Source organism: Vicugna pacos, chromosome 12 (genome assembly GCF_048564905.1).
Source record: "Vicugna pacos chromosome 12, VicPac4, whole genome shotgun sequence".
NCBI classification, from domain to species: Eukaryota; Metazoa; Chordata; class Mammalia; order Artiodactyla; family Camelidae; genus Vicugna; species Vicugna pacos.
This window is the reverse complement of record NC_132998.1, coordinates 11,340,562-11,353,008: the sequence shown is the minus strand read 5'-3', so window position 1 is coordinate 11,353,008 and position 12,447 is coordinate 11,340,562. Positions and strand designations below refer to the sequence as shown.

Genomic DNA, 12,447 nt, shown 5'->3' with positions numbered 1-12,447 from the left:
CTTTTGTGGGTCTTGGCCCTTCTCAGTCATTAATAGAGACTTCTGTTTTGGGCTCCAGGCCAGATCAGAGAAAGGTTAAAACAGATTTACTAAAAAAAAAAAAAAAAGAAAGAAAAAAGAAAAAGGTGAGGAGGAACATAAATGAAATGGGACTATTAATAGAATACAAGAAAGATGGCATAGTGAACAGTGGTACAGCCCTGTAGAATCTCACCACATTGCAATTTCTATCTTTAAATATAAAGGTGATGTTACTGTTGTAACATCAACAGAGCCTGTTGTTAATATAATGGAGATGGTGGATTTTGTACTTTTATCTAGCCCCCTTTGTGGCATTAGATCTTCTGGGGACAGAAATAGAATAGAGTAAACCAAACTGGGCCAGTGTGGAGACCAGGTCTTTGGCCTTGTTACACAGTTGTCTGGGTTGAGCCAGCACCGTTTCTTACGCTGGACTCAGTTCCTTTATTCCTGCTGGTAAGGAGCATGAGTGAAAGAAATACCAATCTTCATTGGGCCAAGAGTTTCAAACATCCCTAACAAATATTTCACCAAGCCTTGGGTTTCTTTCTCATGATTATCTTTTGAAACTAGGCGAGTGAAGAAGCAAAGCCCCTGGTTAATCCACCCGCCAAGTAATTAGCCATTGAAAACTGAGGACCGACATCAGACACCATTTTATTTGACGGATGTCATTTAAAGAATTAAATCCATAGGTGTTTCCAGATGAAGGGGGAAAAGGCTTTGTGTAATTATTTATATATTTACAAATATAAAGCTTAGCTAAACTGCATTGATTAACAAAACTGCCTTACAAACTGCCCTTAACTAAATTGCCTTTCAGTTTTAGAAAAAATTTCAATTTCTTTGCCTTAATAATGGAACAAAAGTAAGATAAGGCGCTTAGACCTTCTGATTTAGCTTTGGTTGTGGAGGCATTGTTAGGTCCCGATGGTAAAAACAGTTGAGACATTGTTTACACAAAATGATCCTTCACCCATGTACTTCTGTGGCGGCTTACAACAGCTACATAGTTGGGAAAAGTGGAACCAGTAGCCTGGGAAATTTAGAAAGTTTAAGGGAAAAACATGATATGATATAAAGAACAGCAGAAATAAGAAATCCTCTGTCTGCCATAATTCACCATGTTTATTATTTATAGTTTTCTTTTTTAGTATATGTATTGTTCAAGCTGTCTTTTAGTATATTTCTTTTTTAGTATATATCTTTTTTAGTGTATTGTTCAAGCTGCCACAACTAATTTATAGGAAAAGAAAGTAGTAAATAAAGAAAGAAGCTTCTCAAAGCTAGTTCATGTCCTTGAGCAGGTTACTTCACCTCTCTGGGGCTGAACGTTTTACCTAGAACCTGAGAAATTGGATAAGATTTCTAAGGACTTCTTAAAATGTCAAGTTCTGGGGCTAAGTTTTCATAAACTGTCATTTATTTTCTCATTTACTCCTCCCTTGTTTCAAGTCTAACTTTTTTATCTGGCTCTTTGCCGAATGAGGGTAGACGTGATGGCTGAGGAAGGATACAAAGTTTAACTTTCTGCGTTAGTGAATAAAGGAACATGGAGTCTGGGGCTGTTTTTAGAAAAATACTTCGATTGTAAAATTTCAAAATATTTTAAGATATATTTCCCTTCTCTTTCCTGCCCTTGCATCCATGGACTTAGTAGAGGTAAAAAGAAATGACAGAACACGGGGTTTATATTATGCCTATTTAGATAAATTTGGCCAACTGGTATAACTTTTTCAAAAAAATACTCTAAGAGCAATAAGCACATAGGTAAAGCCCTTTGGATCCTGGCCTTTCAGATGGCTAAAACCTCTTTACTTTTATTTGAACTATTTATTTTTCTAACTCAGGTTCAAATTAAATTTCCTTTTCTTAAATTTGACTTAATATATGAAAAATATAGAGAGCTATTTGTTGTCAGAGCCTGGTTTTCCTTGGCTTGCCTTTTCCCCTGGTGTCTGTCCTATAGACAGCCTCTTTCCATTCCCAATGCCTTAGATTTCAGTGGTCCTAGCTTGGGAGTGAGGACCCAAAGAGGGTGAGTCTCTGGCCCTAATGGGTACCAATATTTGCATAGGCCAGACGTTGATGGCACTCTAGTAGGGGACTGGCTCTTCATGATTGAAAATCTGATTTCAGCCTTTGGCCTCATCACAAGGGTAAATAGTCTGTGCAAAAGATAACTTTAATTGTATTTCTTAAATCCTTTAAAAAAATTGTGAAATATACCATCATGCAGAAAAGTTCATAAAACATAAATGCATAGCTTAATGATTATTATAAAACAAACACCCATGTCAAGAAGGAACATGAGTAGCACTTCCGAAGTATTAATTGTACTTTTAATTAAGAGATTTTTCAGGTGATTAAAAGTAACATGCTTGCTCAAGCTCACTTGCACATCTTCACCAGCATTACTAATACTTCTTACTAACTAGGCCTTTCACTAGGTCAAATGAGCAAGGTCTCCCCTCCAAGGAAGCACACTGGGAATCAACCCAGAAAGAAAAAAATCCTGAGAGTAGAAATGACTTTAAGAGGACATTCCCTTCTGTTTGTTTTTCAAGGGCTGCTTTAAAGTAACTCTTGCAAAGTAGAATTTCTTTTCTTTGCTAAATGATACAAGTGGATTTCTTTATCGTTTCCTCATAGGTATCATTTTCTACCTGATTGACCATTTCTTGTGACTCTTATAGAAACTGGTTTCTCATTTCCTTTCCTCTTTATTTTAGTGGGTGAAAGAACATTAGTTCCCTATTAGTAAAGTTCTGGTTTCATCCCGTTGTGGATTTCACCATGTCCAAGGACACAGGGCAGTAAAACGTGTGTATCGCATTTTCAAGATACGCTTGTACCAGCTGGTGCTAGTTGGAGCTGTCATAAGCTTGTGGAGGTCTTTGACAGTGGTGTCAATGTTGCATTTCACCTGACTTTCCCAGATGGTCCCCAAAGCAATCCAGATCATCCTCTCTCTGGATTGTCTCAAACTGCCCAGTGCTACATTTTCTTTGTCTCTTTATAGGACTGATTATGTGCCTTTGAATAGGGCATGTACCTATTGACCTAGAAATTATACATGGTTTTCCAAAGTTTAGTTTACCTTCAAGTTTTCATGTCTGTCTTTTCCTGCAAATTGGAGTCAACCTAGAATCATAGAAAACTAGAATATGGTAGCCTTAGACATCATGTAGTTCAGCTTCCTCGGTTTATAAATTTAATGAAGTGAAGTATTTTGTCAAACGCCAACACCACTGTTAGTGGTAGAGCCAGGACTAGAACCCATGCCTCCTAACTCTTAGTTTGTTCAGCATATTTCTAGTTTCCCACTTTTCTAACTTCATTAATTGATCCTCAGCCTTCATTGGCTCAGTTCTTCTGAAGCGAGGGATGCAAATATGGAGACAAAAAAAAAAAAACTACTTTTTTTGCTCACATCCCTGATAATCCCTGTGGTTTAATAACCCTTCTTAGGATGGGTCCTACGACATGCAGTGCTTCTGTGGGGAAGAATGGCATTTGTGTTAGTTAGCTCTAGGATTTTACCTTCTCCAGTGAAGGGGCTCTGAGTCATTTAGCAGCCGCAGGCAGCTCGTTACAGAGACCCGGGCTCGGTAGCAGTGCTGCTACCGCTGTTCGGCTGGGCATGTCATTTGGAAGGAATTTACTTAACCTCTTCACATGTTTTTATTTTTTAAAGAAAGATTATCCCCCACCCACCCCAGTCCCCCAACCTACCAGCAGAATGATATAGTGAAAGGAGCACCTAACTGGGAATATAAAAACCTTCTTTTTAGTTCTACCTTTGCCTCTTGTCTGCCCTTGGCCAAATCACTTAAATTCTCTGGGCTTTAATTTCCTTACCTGTAATATATTCAAGGTAAGAGTTGGACTTACATCGATATCTTTCTCATTTTATCTCACATTTATGCCTATCACGTATTATGCTTTAGCTGTGGCACATTAGTTTCTGTTTCCCTAGTGTTCCCTGTCTTCTGGTCTCCATTCCCTCCTCTTAACATATGTTCTGTCCTTTAACTTCACCTTTTGACACTCGTATCCATTCATCCAGGCCCAGCCCTCAGGCCCCTTCTTCCTTATAGCCTAACTTGATTCTCTACACTGGAACTGATTCTTCCTCCTGAATTTCTCTAACACATTAAGATCTCATCCCTACCTTTGATAAGAAGTTTTAGAGTTTTAGGTTTAAGTTAGGTTGGGTATGGCAGGGCACCCTGTTCCCAGCAAGGTTTAGTTTTCTCCTTACTCCAGTAGTATTAGTGCCATCAGCTTTCTCAAATGAAGAACTCTGAAGTCACACACACACACACACACACACACACACCCCATGAGCTCCTGGCACGCACGCACACGCGCACGCACACACACACACACCTATGAGCTCCTGGCAGAAAATCCTTGCTGAATCTATTTTCGCATACTTTCACCAGGTGTGCAGAGCAGAGACAGGCTGTTAAAGGAGAGTTTATGTTCATTAGGTGTGATTTGAAGTATTACTGAGGAGATGTTGCGTTGCCTGTTTTTGCACAATAAGCGGACAAAGAGGCGGCTTTCAGTTTTGAATAAAAACATGTTTTAAAACTTTTATTATGTTGTTTAAAAATTTTTTTTCAACAACGTAAAAAATAAAATGTTTCCATCATTTTATTCACCAAATCCAATTGTGGCAACTGCTTGTGAGTCAGTGGGAGGAAGGTCATTCTGAGGATGATGGATTAATGACGTGCATGTATGGGTCTTTTCCATTCTCTAAGTATCATTATCTGGAGGAAAAGGAATTTAATTAAACATTTTTAAATCAGATTCCTCTTTTCTAGCCTTGCCAGTAGACCAAAAGTTGGGAAATCTTGTTTCTGATTCATTTCCATCTAATTCTAGGTGATCTTGGGCACATCACTTAACCATTCAGTTTCCCTAATCTAGAAGGTTAAGATTATGCTACTAGCTGATAACCCCCTATCCTACACTGTTGCCGTGGAGATGATTTCTTGCCTACCCTGTGTAAAACAGAACAGCCTCTGTGCTAACCCTGTTTCATCTTTCTCCATTAGCAACACCTGGCATCTGATATGTTTATTTGTTTATTGTTCATCGTCTTGTGTGCTCATTAGCTGGGAGAGTGCCTGCCCTGTAGTAAGTGTTCGATCCATATTTGTTGAATGAATGAGTCAATCTTGTGAGATAATGCATATGAAAACACTATGTACTTTTCTAAGTGCTTTGAACATGAAAGGTGACGTTATGAATTTTTTTTCCCTAATGAAAAGTTTTCCCATCTACCAAAGTGGCTAGAACTCTAGGGGCACAAAGACTGATTACCAATATAGCTTTTCCTTTCCCAAAGAACTAGTTTCCTTTAGCGGCTGAGGAAGTAGATCAGGAAATGGGTTTCCTGACATGTTAGAGATTTTCCAAGGACTGAATTACTATTGTTAATTGCCACCAGTCTTATTTCTCCTCTTGTAGAACCTTTGAATTAGAAGAGACTTAATGAACGGTCACTGTGCCTGTAGCTGGCACTCTTCTTGATTTATTGGTATCAAGTCTTTTTATACAACGAATGTTACCTGAATATTCTAAGTTGTTCTGTCCTGTCTACCTTTATTAAGTGTTCTGCTTCTTTCTTGGCTGTGTGAGGTGTGTTACCCTCCCTATATTAACCGACTATAATGAAAATGAGGAAAGCTGACATGGGATATATACCAATTTGGATTGCCTCTTCGTATGATCCATTTATTTAACAAACACTTCTTGGCTGCTTCCTAAATGTGAGGCCTTGTGGGTATTGGGTTCTTTTGGGGGAAACAATGATGAATAAAGTCCATTCTTACCCTTATGTAATTATAACATGGTGGTGTATTGTGTGATAACACTTTTGACAACGGGGCCTCAGAACAGGCCTTATTTACTTCATAGTAAGAATCATATTTGAACGAGGCTTTGGATTTTAGAAAAGAAGGATAGACTGAAACATTCTAGGCGGAAAGAACAATACGAACAAAGGCTCAGAAACAAGAGCCTAGGACAATGTGTGAAAAAGCAGAGTAGTCTGATTGGAATTTGGAGGGTGGGAGATGCATCTGGGAGGGGAGAGTGGGAGCCAAATCAAGGAGGATTTAGAGCGTTAGACTAAGAAGTTGGGTCTTTACTTGATAAACAGTGGAGAACAACTGAAGGTTTTTGAATAGGAGTAAGGATAATTGGTCAAAATTGTGCTTTAGGGAAGTGAGTATGGCAGTGATCTGTAGGATGAACCAGAGGGAAAGAGAACTGGGACAGAGAGAATAGCTGTGAAGTAATGAGGGTCTGGACTATGGTGGTGGAAGTGAGAGTAAGGGGAATGGCTGAAGTCAAGTTATTGTAGAGATAAATTGATGCAAATTTGTGATTGATTGTGGAGGCTTAAGAGTTGGGCATTCAGTCCTTCATTTGATAATTTGATAAATTGTTACTGGGTGTTTTCTGTGTACCCAGGTCTTGTTCCCTGCCTTTGAGAATAAACAGGCAAGCTGTACATACTACTCTTGGAAGTTAGTTTTTGTTAGGAAGACATAATAAACAAAGAAACAAAATTATTACAGATAATGATCGGTGCATTAATAAAGATAATATAGTCCAAGTACTTTAAAGATGGTGGTGCTTTAACTTGGTGCAGAGACTAAACTTGGAGAATCTAGAGGAATCAAAGGCTGCGTGCTCTCTTAAATCCTCAGTGTCTTAAATAGGCTTTTAGCAGGTATTAAATTATTATCTTTAAAAGGACCCATACTACAGGTATTCTGAGTTGTTTAAAAGCCCGTATTGTCACACCACTGAGTTTGCCAGTCTTAGATTTTCACACAGGCAGGAGTTCAGTACATTTTAGCATTAGTATGAGCTACCTGTAGCTAAACGTAGCATTTTCTTGGGAAAAGAGCCTCAGGTCTTCTCTAGTCCTTGTACAAGTTCTAAGTTGCAGTTCCAAAGTTCTGAGACACATAGTGTGTAAGAGACAACTTTTACTTGAATTCTAGGATGTGTATTATCAACTAATCACCTGACCCATAAAGTTCCACTGATTGGTAATTTTAGGAGTTAGTCTCTGTTGGTTTCTACAGGATGTGGGCTATGAAATCTTTTTATTCGAATAAGAATTAACCTGTTGATTGGGTTATTTAATAATGACCATTTAAATGTCAGAGGATGTCTCAAGATTACAGTGATTTTGGTGATCTTCTCAGTGCAATTAACCATATTTTAAATCCTTTCTCAGTCAAGTATACAGAGGGATGTGCCTTCTACTAATTGTTTCCAAAGTCACATGCGTTGTAAATTCTTTACATATAACTCTGTTTGACACAATTCAAGATTAGGATTTCCCCATTATATGACAATTTCTGTCAACTCTGATTCTAGCAGAATTGTTGATACCTGCTCTGAAGAGGCACTCCTATTCCAGACACTTTGTTGAGTCTACAAAGTTTGGCCTATGGAATGAAGTTTGAATAAAAGCTTCTCCCAATTTCAGAGGAGAAGGCACCCCATCTACTGTTCAAGGTCAATCCCTCTCCCTGTGCCTCAGCCCATCCATGCCTCCCCGCCTTCTCTAGAACTTCGCTCTCAGTTATCCCCCCTCTTTTCTGTACTTCAAACTTTCCCTTTCACAGTAGTTCCTTCCCCTCAGCCTATAAACATGCTCAAAGCCTCTCCCATCTTAATGAACCCATACTTGACCCCATATCCCCAGCTAGTATCTCTCTTCTCATGCTGTTGAAACTTTACTCACCATCACCACCTACACATCTCCTAGCCACTCCTCCATCCTTGCAGCCTGACTCTGCATCCTCACCTCTCTGCTGACATTCTCAACATGAGATCCTCCATGACCTCAAATTGCCAAATTTAACGGAGACTTTTTTCAGTTCTTATTTCACTGAACCTCTGATGTATTTGGTACCATTAATTACTTGCTGATTCTTGCAGCTCTTTACTTCCTTGGCCTAATTCTCCTTACATTTCAGACTATTCCTTCTCTTTCTCCTTCATTTCCTCCACCTTCCCCTTAAATGTTGACATTCCTGCAGGTTCAGCCCTTGGCCCTTGGCCCTCTCATTTGGCACACTCTGCCTGGCTGAGCTCATCCATGCTCTCAGGACTCTTGACTCTGTTTCTCCGGCCTAGCACGTTCCTTAAATATTCAGTGTCTTGCCAGGCATCTCTATCTGGATTTCTCGCAGGTAACTCCGTACATGCAACTCATTTTCTCCCTTCAAACCTGCTTATCTTATTTCATCTGCTATTTTAATTCGTGATACCACCCAAATTCTAGATATCATTGTTGACTCCCCAATTTTCTGCAGTCCTTGAGCGTCACCAATATTAGGGAACTGTCAGTAGAATGTTAGAATGTTGCACATTTTTACAAGTAAGAAAAAATTGTGGCTCAGAAATGTTAATTTACTGCTCAAATTCCCTCACCTGGTGTGTGGTGGAGCCAGGCTTCAGTTCCCAGGTGTGTGAATTTAATACTTGTGGGCTTTCTACCATACCATGCTGTCTCTGTAAGAAAGTATATTGCGGGATGATTTTTTGTTTTTGTTGTCTACTAGCATTTTAAAATAGTTTCTATCGTTTTGCACTACCTCACTGTGAATTTAGTATGTTTTTGTTTGTTTGTTTCATACTGTATCTTCAGCATGGTATCTAAGACAGAAAAGATGAGAAGACTTTTCAAACTAACATTAATGAATTTTTATGGGTGGATGAGCTAAAGAGTGGAAAAGCGTCGATTAGACACCTAGCAGAAAGTTGGATATGGTTATTAGTTGATTTTAGCTGCATCATTTCCTCATGACTAAGATTCATTCGTACATTCAGCAAACACATATGAACTGTCTACCTTGTACCATGAGGGCATCATGTGACATATTCTGCTTGTTAAGCTAAAAAAGTCATGGTAGTTGGAAGATGTACTCCTGCCTTTAAGGATCTCAGGGTTCAATGAGAGATACTGATATGTAAACAAAATGACAATGCTACGTTAACTGCTCTGACAGAAGTAAGTATGAAGTGTTGTGGGGGCACACAGGAAGGAAGAGAGCTGAATGGGGCCATCTTCAGAGAGTAGGTGACATTTGAGCTGTACCTTAAAGTATAAAAGTATGATTAAAAAGCATTTCATGAAAAGAATATGAAAACAAATAAATATATGTATGTATATTTATGACTGAAACATTATACTGTACACCAGAGATTGACACATTATAACTGACTATACTTCAATTAAAAAAAAAAAAAGCATTTCACCTGTTGGAGAAGAGAAGAAAGAGTAGTTTGGGTTTAAAGAACAGTACATGCAAAGGCAGAGAGACAAGAAAAAAGTTGAATTGTTTAAAACGACTAGTTTCACTGTGACTGGAGCATGGGGTGTGATTTGGTAGGACAGGAGATAAAAGCTGGAGAGGCAGGATGGAGCCCACCGTGTGCACACTAAGCGGTCTTTATTTCCTCCTACTTCCAGAGTTCTCAGGTCTGAATAACCTCTGGGGCCTATTTTGAGCCAGGGCAGCTGTGGAGGTGCCTCCTAGTGACTTTGGACTCTTGGTCTAGCTTATGCACAAGTGTCCCACTGGCTTGTGCCACGTGTGTGAATACTAAGTAACGTGAATATTAGCCCTGAGAGTCTCCTGCTGCCACGCCATGTGTGAGGCCAAGGAGCAGAAGGAGCAGCAGTGGTCTGTGTCATGGCCATGACATCATCTTAATCACATTGTTTGAGTGCTTATTCTGTGCCAGGCACTAGAGTAAGGACTTTCTGTGAATTTTCATTCAATCCTCATAACTTGATAAAGTAGGTACTGTCAGTCATTACCCCTATTTGATCAATAAGAAAACTGAGCCTTAGCAACCTAGGTTAGTTGCCTAGAATCATGGCAGCTAATAAGCATTGGAGCTGGTCTTAAATCCAGGTCTTTGTGGCCTCAAAGCCTGTAAACCGCTCTACTCTGCTGCTGTGTAAAAGAGAGGAGAGTGAGAACAGATTGTAGAATGTGAATGCAGTGAACAGAGGCATTAATACACTTTACATAATAAACCTGCCTTGTGCTTTACCCTAGAGCAGCTGCAGGCTGGGTACCCCAAGAGGGGAAGGAGATCAAAGGCAAAGTCATACTGAAGGACAGTGAGGAGGAGGGGCCGTGTAGGAGGTTCAGAGCCGCCCTGCCTGGGGGTGGGCAGCATCCTGCTGGCTCAGCACTGAAGCAGCTGCTGTCCTGCCAGGTATGGCTTCCTGTGACCAGGAAGTGGGCAGGAAGGGGGAGTCAAACCTGCTTGAAATGTGGGTTGGAGGCCATGGGGTTACAAGGGCAAACCAATGAGAACGTGTATGCAGAAACATGGAAAACAGCAAAGCCACAGACAGACGTGGTGCTAGCGTTACCCTCACCCAGCTTAACTTGGGAAAATACCCCATGGCTGCTGTGATCTCTGTGGCAGATGCAAGGGCTTTTCTTTTTGCCAGAGTTAAAGGTATTAAGTAAAAGAGATCTCTTCATTGATCTGAGGGTTGGATCAGGTGGCCTGCTGTGCCGAAAAGAGTTCAGGATTGGAAGCCGGTAACTTTCCTATTCCCGCTCTTAGCTTGGGCAGGGTGCCCTGTGCTTGGTTTCTTGTCTGTAAGGTGAGGAGATGGATTTGCTAAGTAGTTCTGAAGCTTTTTAAAAAATGCAGCATGATATGATGATTAAGAGTGTAGGCTCTGGAGTTAGACTGCCTTGGTTCAGTTCTAAATTTTACCACTAAATTACTTTTTGGTCTCGGACAAGTTACTTAACCTTTCTGTCGTAATTTCATCATCTATAACATATTCCTACGTCGTCAAGGGGTTGCTGTGAGACAACCTGCTACAATACCAGGCGCCTCAGCAGCGTGCCTGCCACATAGTAAATGTTTAGTACATACTAACGGTTATTATTCCTTCAAATAGACTCATAGATACAATTATCAGTGAATAAAAGGAATGAAAAATAAAAACGGGATTTAGAGGTCTCTCTTGCTGAATCCTCAGTGTGGTGGAATAGAGACTTGGAAGATGAGGGCTCTGTATATTCATATAGTTCAAACAGAAGCATAAGCCAAAAGGGAAAAAAAATTGCCTGTATCCTGACGTCCTGCTTTTTAGTTCAGTATTTCTAAGCTGGGTACCAGGACACAGGGATTCTGGAGATTTGGGCCGGTTGTGCCTTTGCTGGAGCCTTTCCTGGGACACACGGGGACTATAATTGTAATTTTACTTGAGGGACCCTCCGAGCAGATTAGCATGAAGAAAGGCATCAGGACCCCTTAAACGTGGTGTAGTCGTTTTGACAGTGCAGGTCATTTATTTCTGAACAGCTTCCTAGTCTGAGGTAGACTCTGTTTAGATTCAGCATTGTTTTTCTTTATTAAAACAGGGAAATTTTGAAAGGACATTTATTTGCTGCCTGCTCCGTTGCTTATATCGTGTGCCTGCTGTACATTCGGAAGCGAATGTCAGATCGCTGTTAATTAGTGGACAGCTGGCTACCTCTGTTGTCACTGTCATAGCTGTTTTTCAGATCAGCTATATTTATTATTGTTGGGTTGAAGAGTACTTCTCTGTGTGTGTGCACACTCTGAAACCAATAGGCAGAGAGGATTTGCCCCTGGCAGAAGGTACCAGAATTAAGAATTTATAGTTAGGCAGGAAAGAGCTAACAACTATTATAAGTCACACTGGCCAGTCGTTCAGAAGAGGTACACAGGTCTGGGAGAATAACGTGTGTGTGTATATATATGTATATGTGTGTGTGTGTTAGGTTTAATAAGCACGAATTTAAGGCTAGTGAAGTCAGCTAAATATGACAGGGTCAGGCAATTCTAGAGGTCAAAACAGTTAAGATCTCAGGTCCAAACCTGGGAGATGGTCATAAGTCAGCGTCAGTAGAAGAGCCAGGTAGAGCCAAAGGATCTTGGTTCCCAGCTGCCCCCTTGTAGGTTAGCTCGGTCTCTGAGCCACTAGGTGTTCATTACAGCCAGAAGGTCATCAGATGCCTACAGATGACCTTTGCCCTATTTGAAATGATGACTTCTCAGGAGGGGGAGAACTTGGCTGAGTGGAGACTGCTCTCCTGGGCCTTGTGTCCCACAGCGAACCAGGGGCTGGATAATAAACCTTTCTCTAAGAAGCTCTCTGTTCTGCGATATACTCCACCCCTGCACCGTGTACTCTTCTCTATACCATCCTTTCATATTTATACACCTTTTATTTTAATTTATACATTTTGTATGATTTAATAAATTAATCCAGTCCTGGAGTGAGGGTGGGGAAATGCTGATGAGCTGGCTGCAGGCAGTGCCTGGGTAGCTGTGTGCAGCTGTGGTGTTGTGCTTGCCGTGTGCTGGGGTTTGTTT

General features: G+C 40.4%; 1 protein-coding gene across 1 annotated transcript in view; it reads left to right on the top strand.

Annotated features, from left to right (window-relative positions):
* SCN8A (sodium voltage-gated channel alpha subunit 8) overlaps positions 1-12,447 on the top strand; it is a 165,247-nt gene that overhangs the window by 54,071 nt on the left and 98,729 nt on the right. The gene's annotated exons all lie outside the window — the stretch shown is intronic.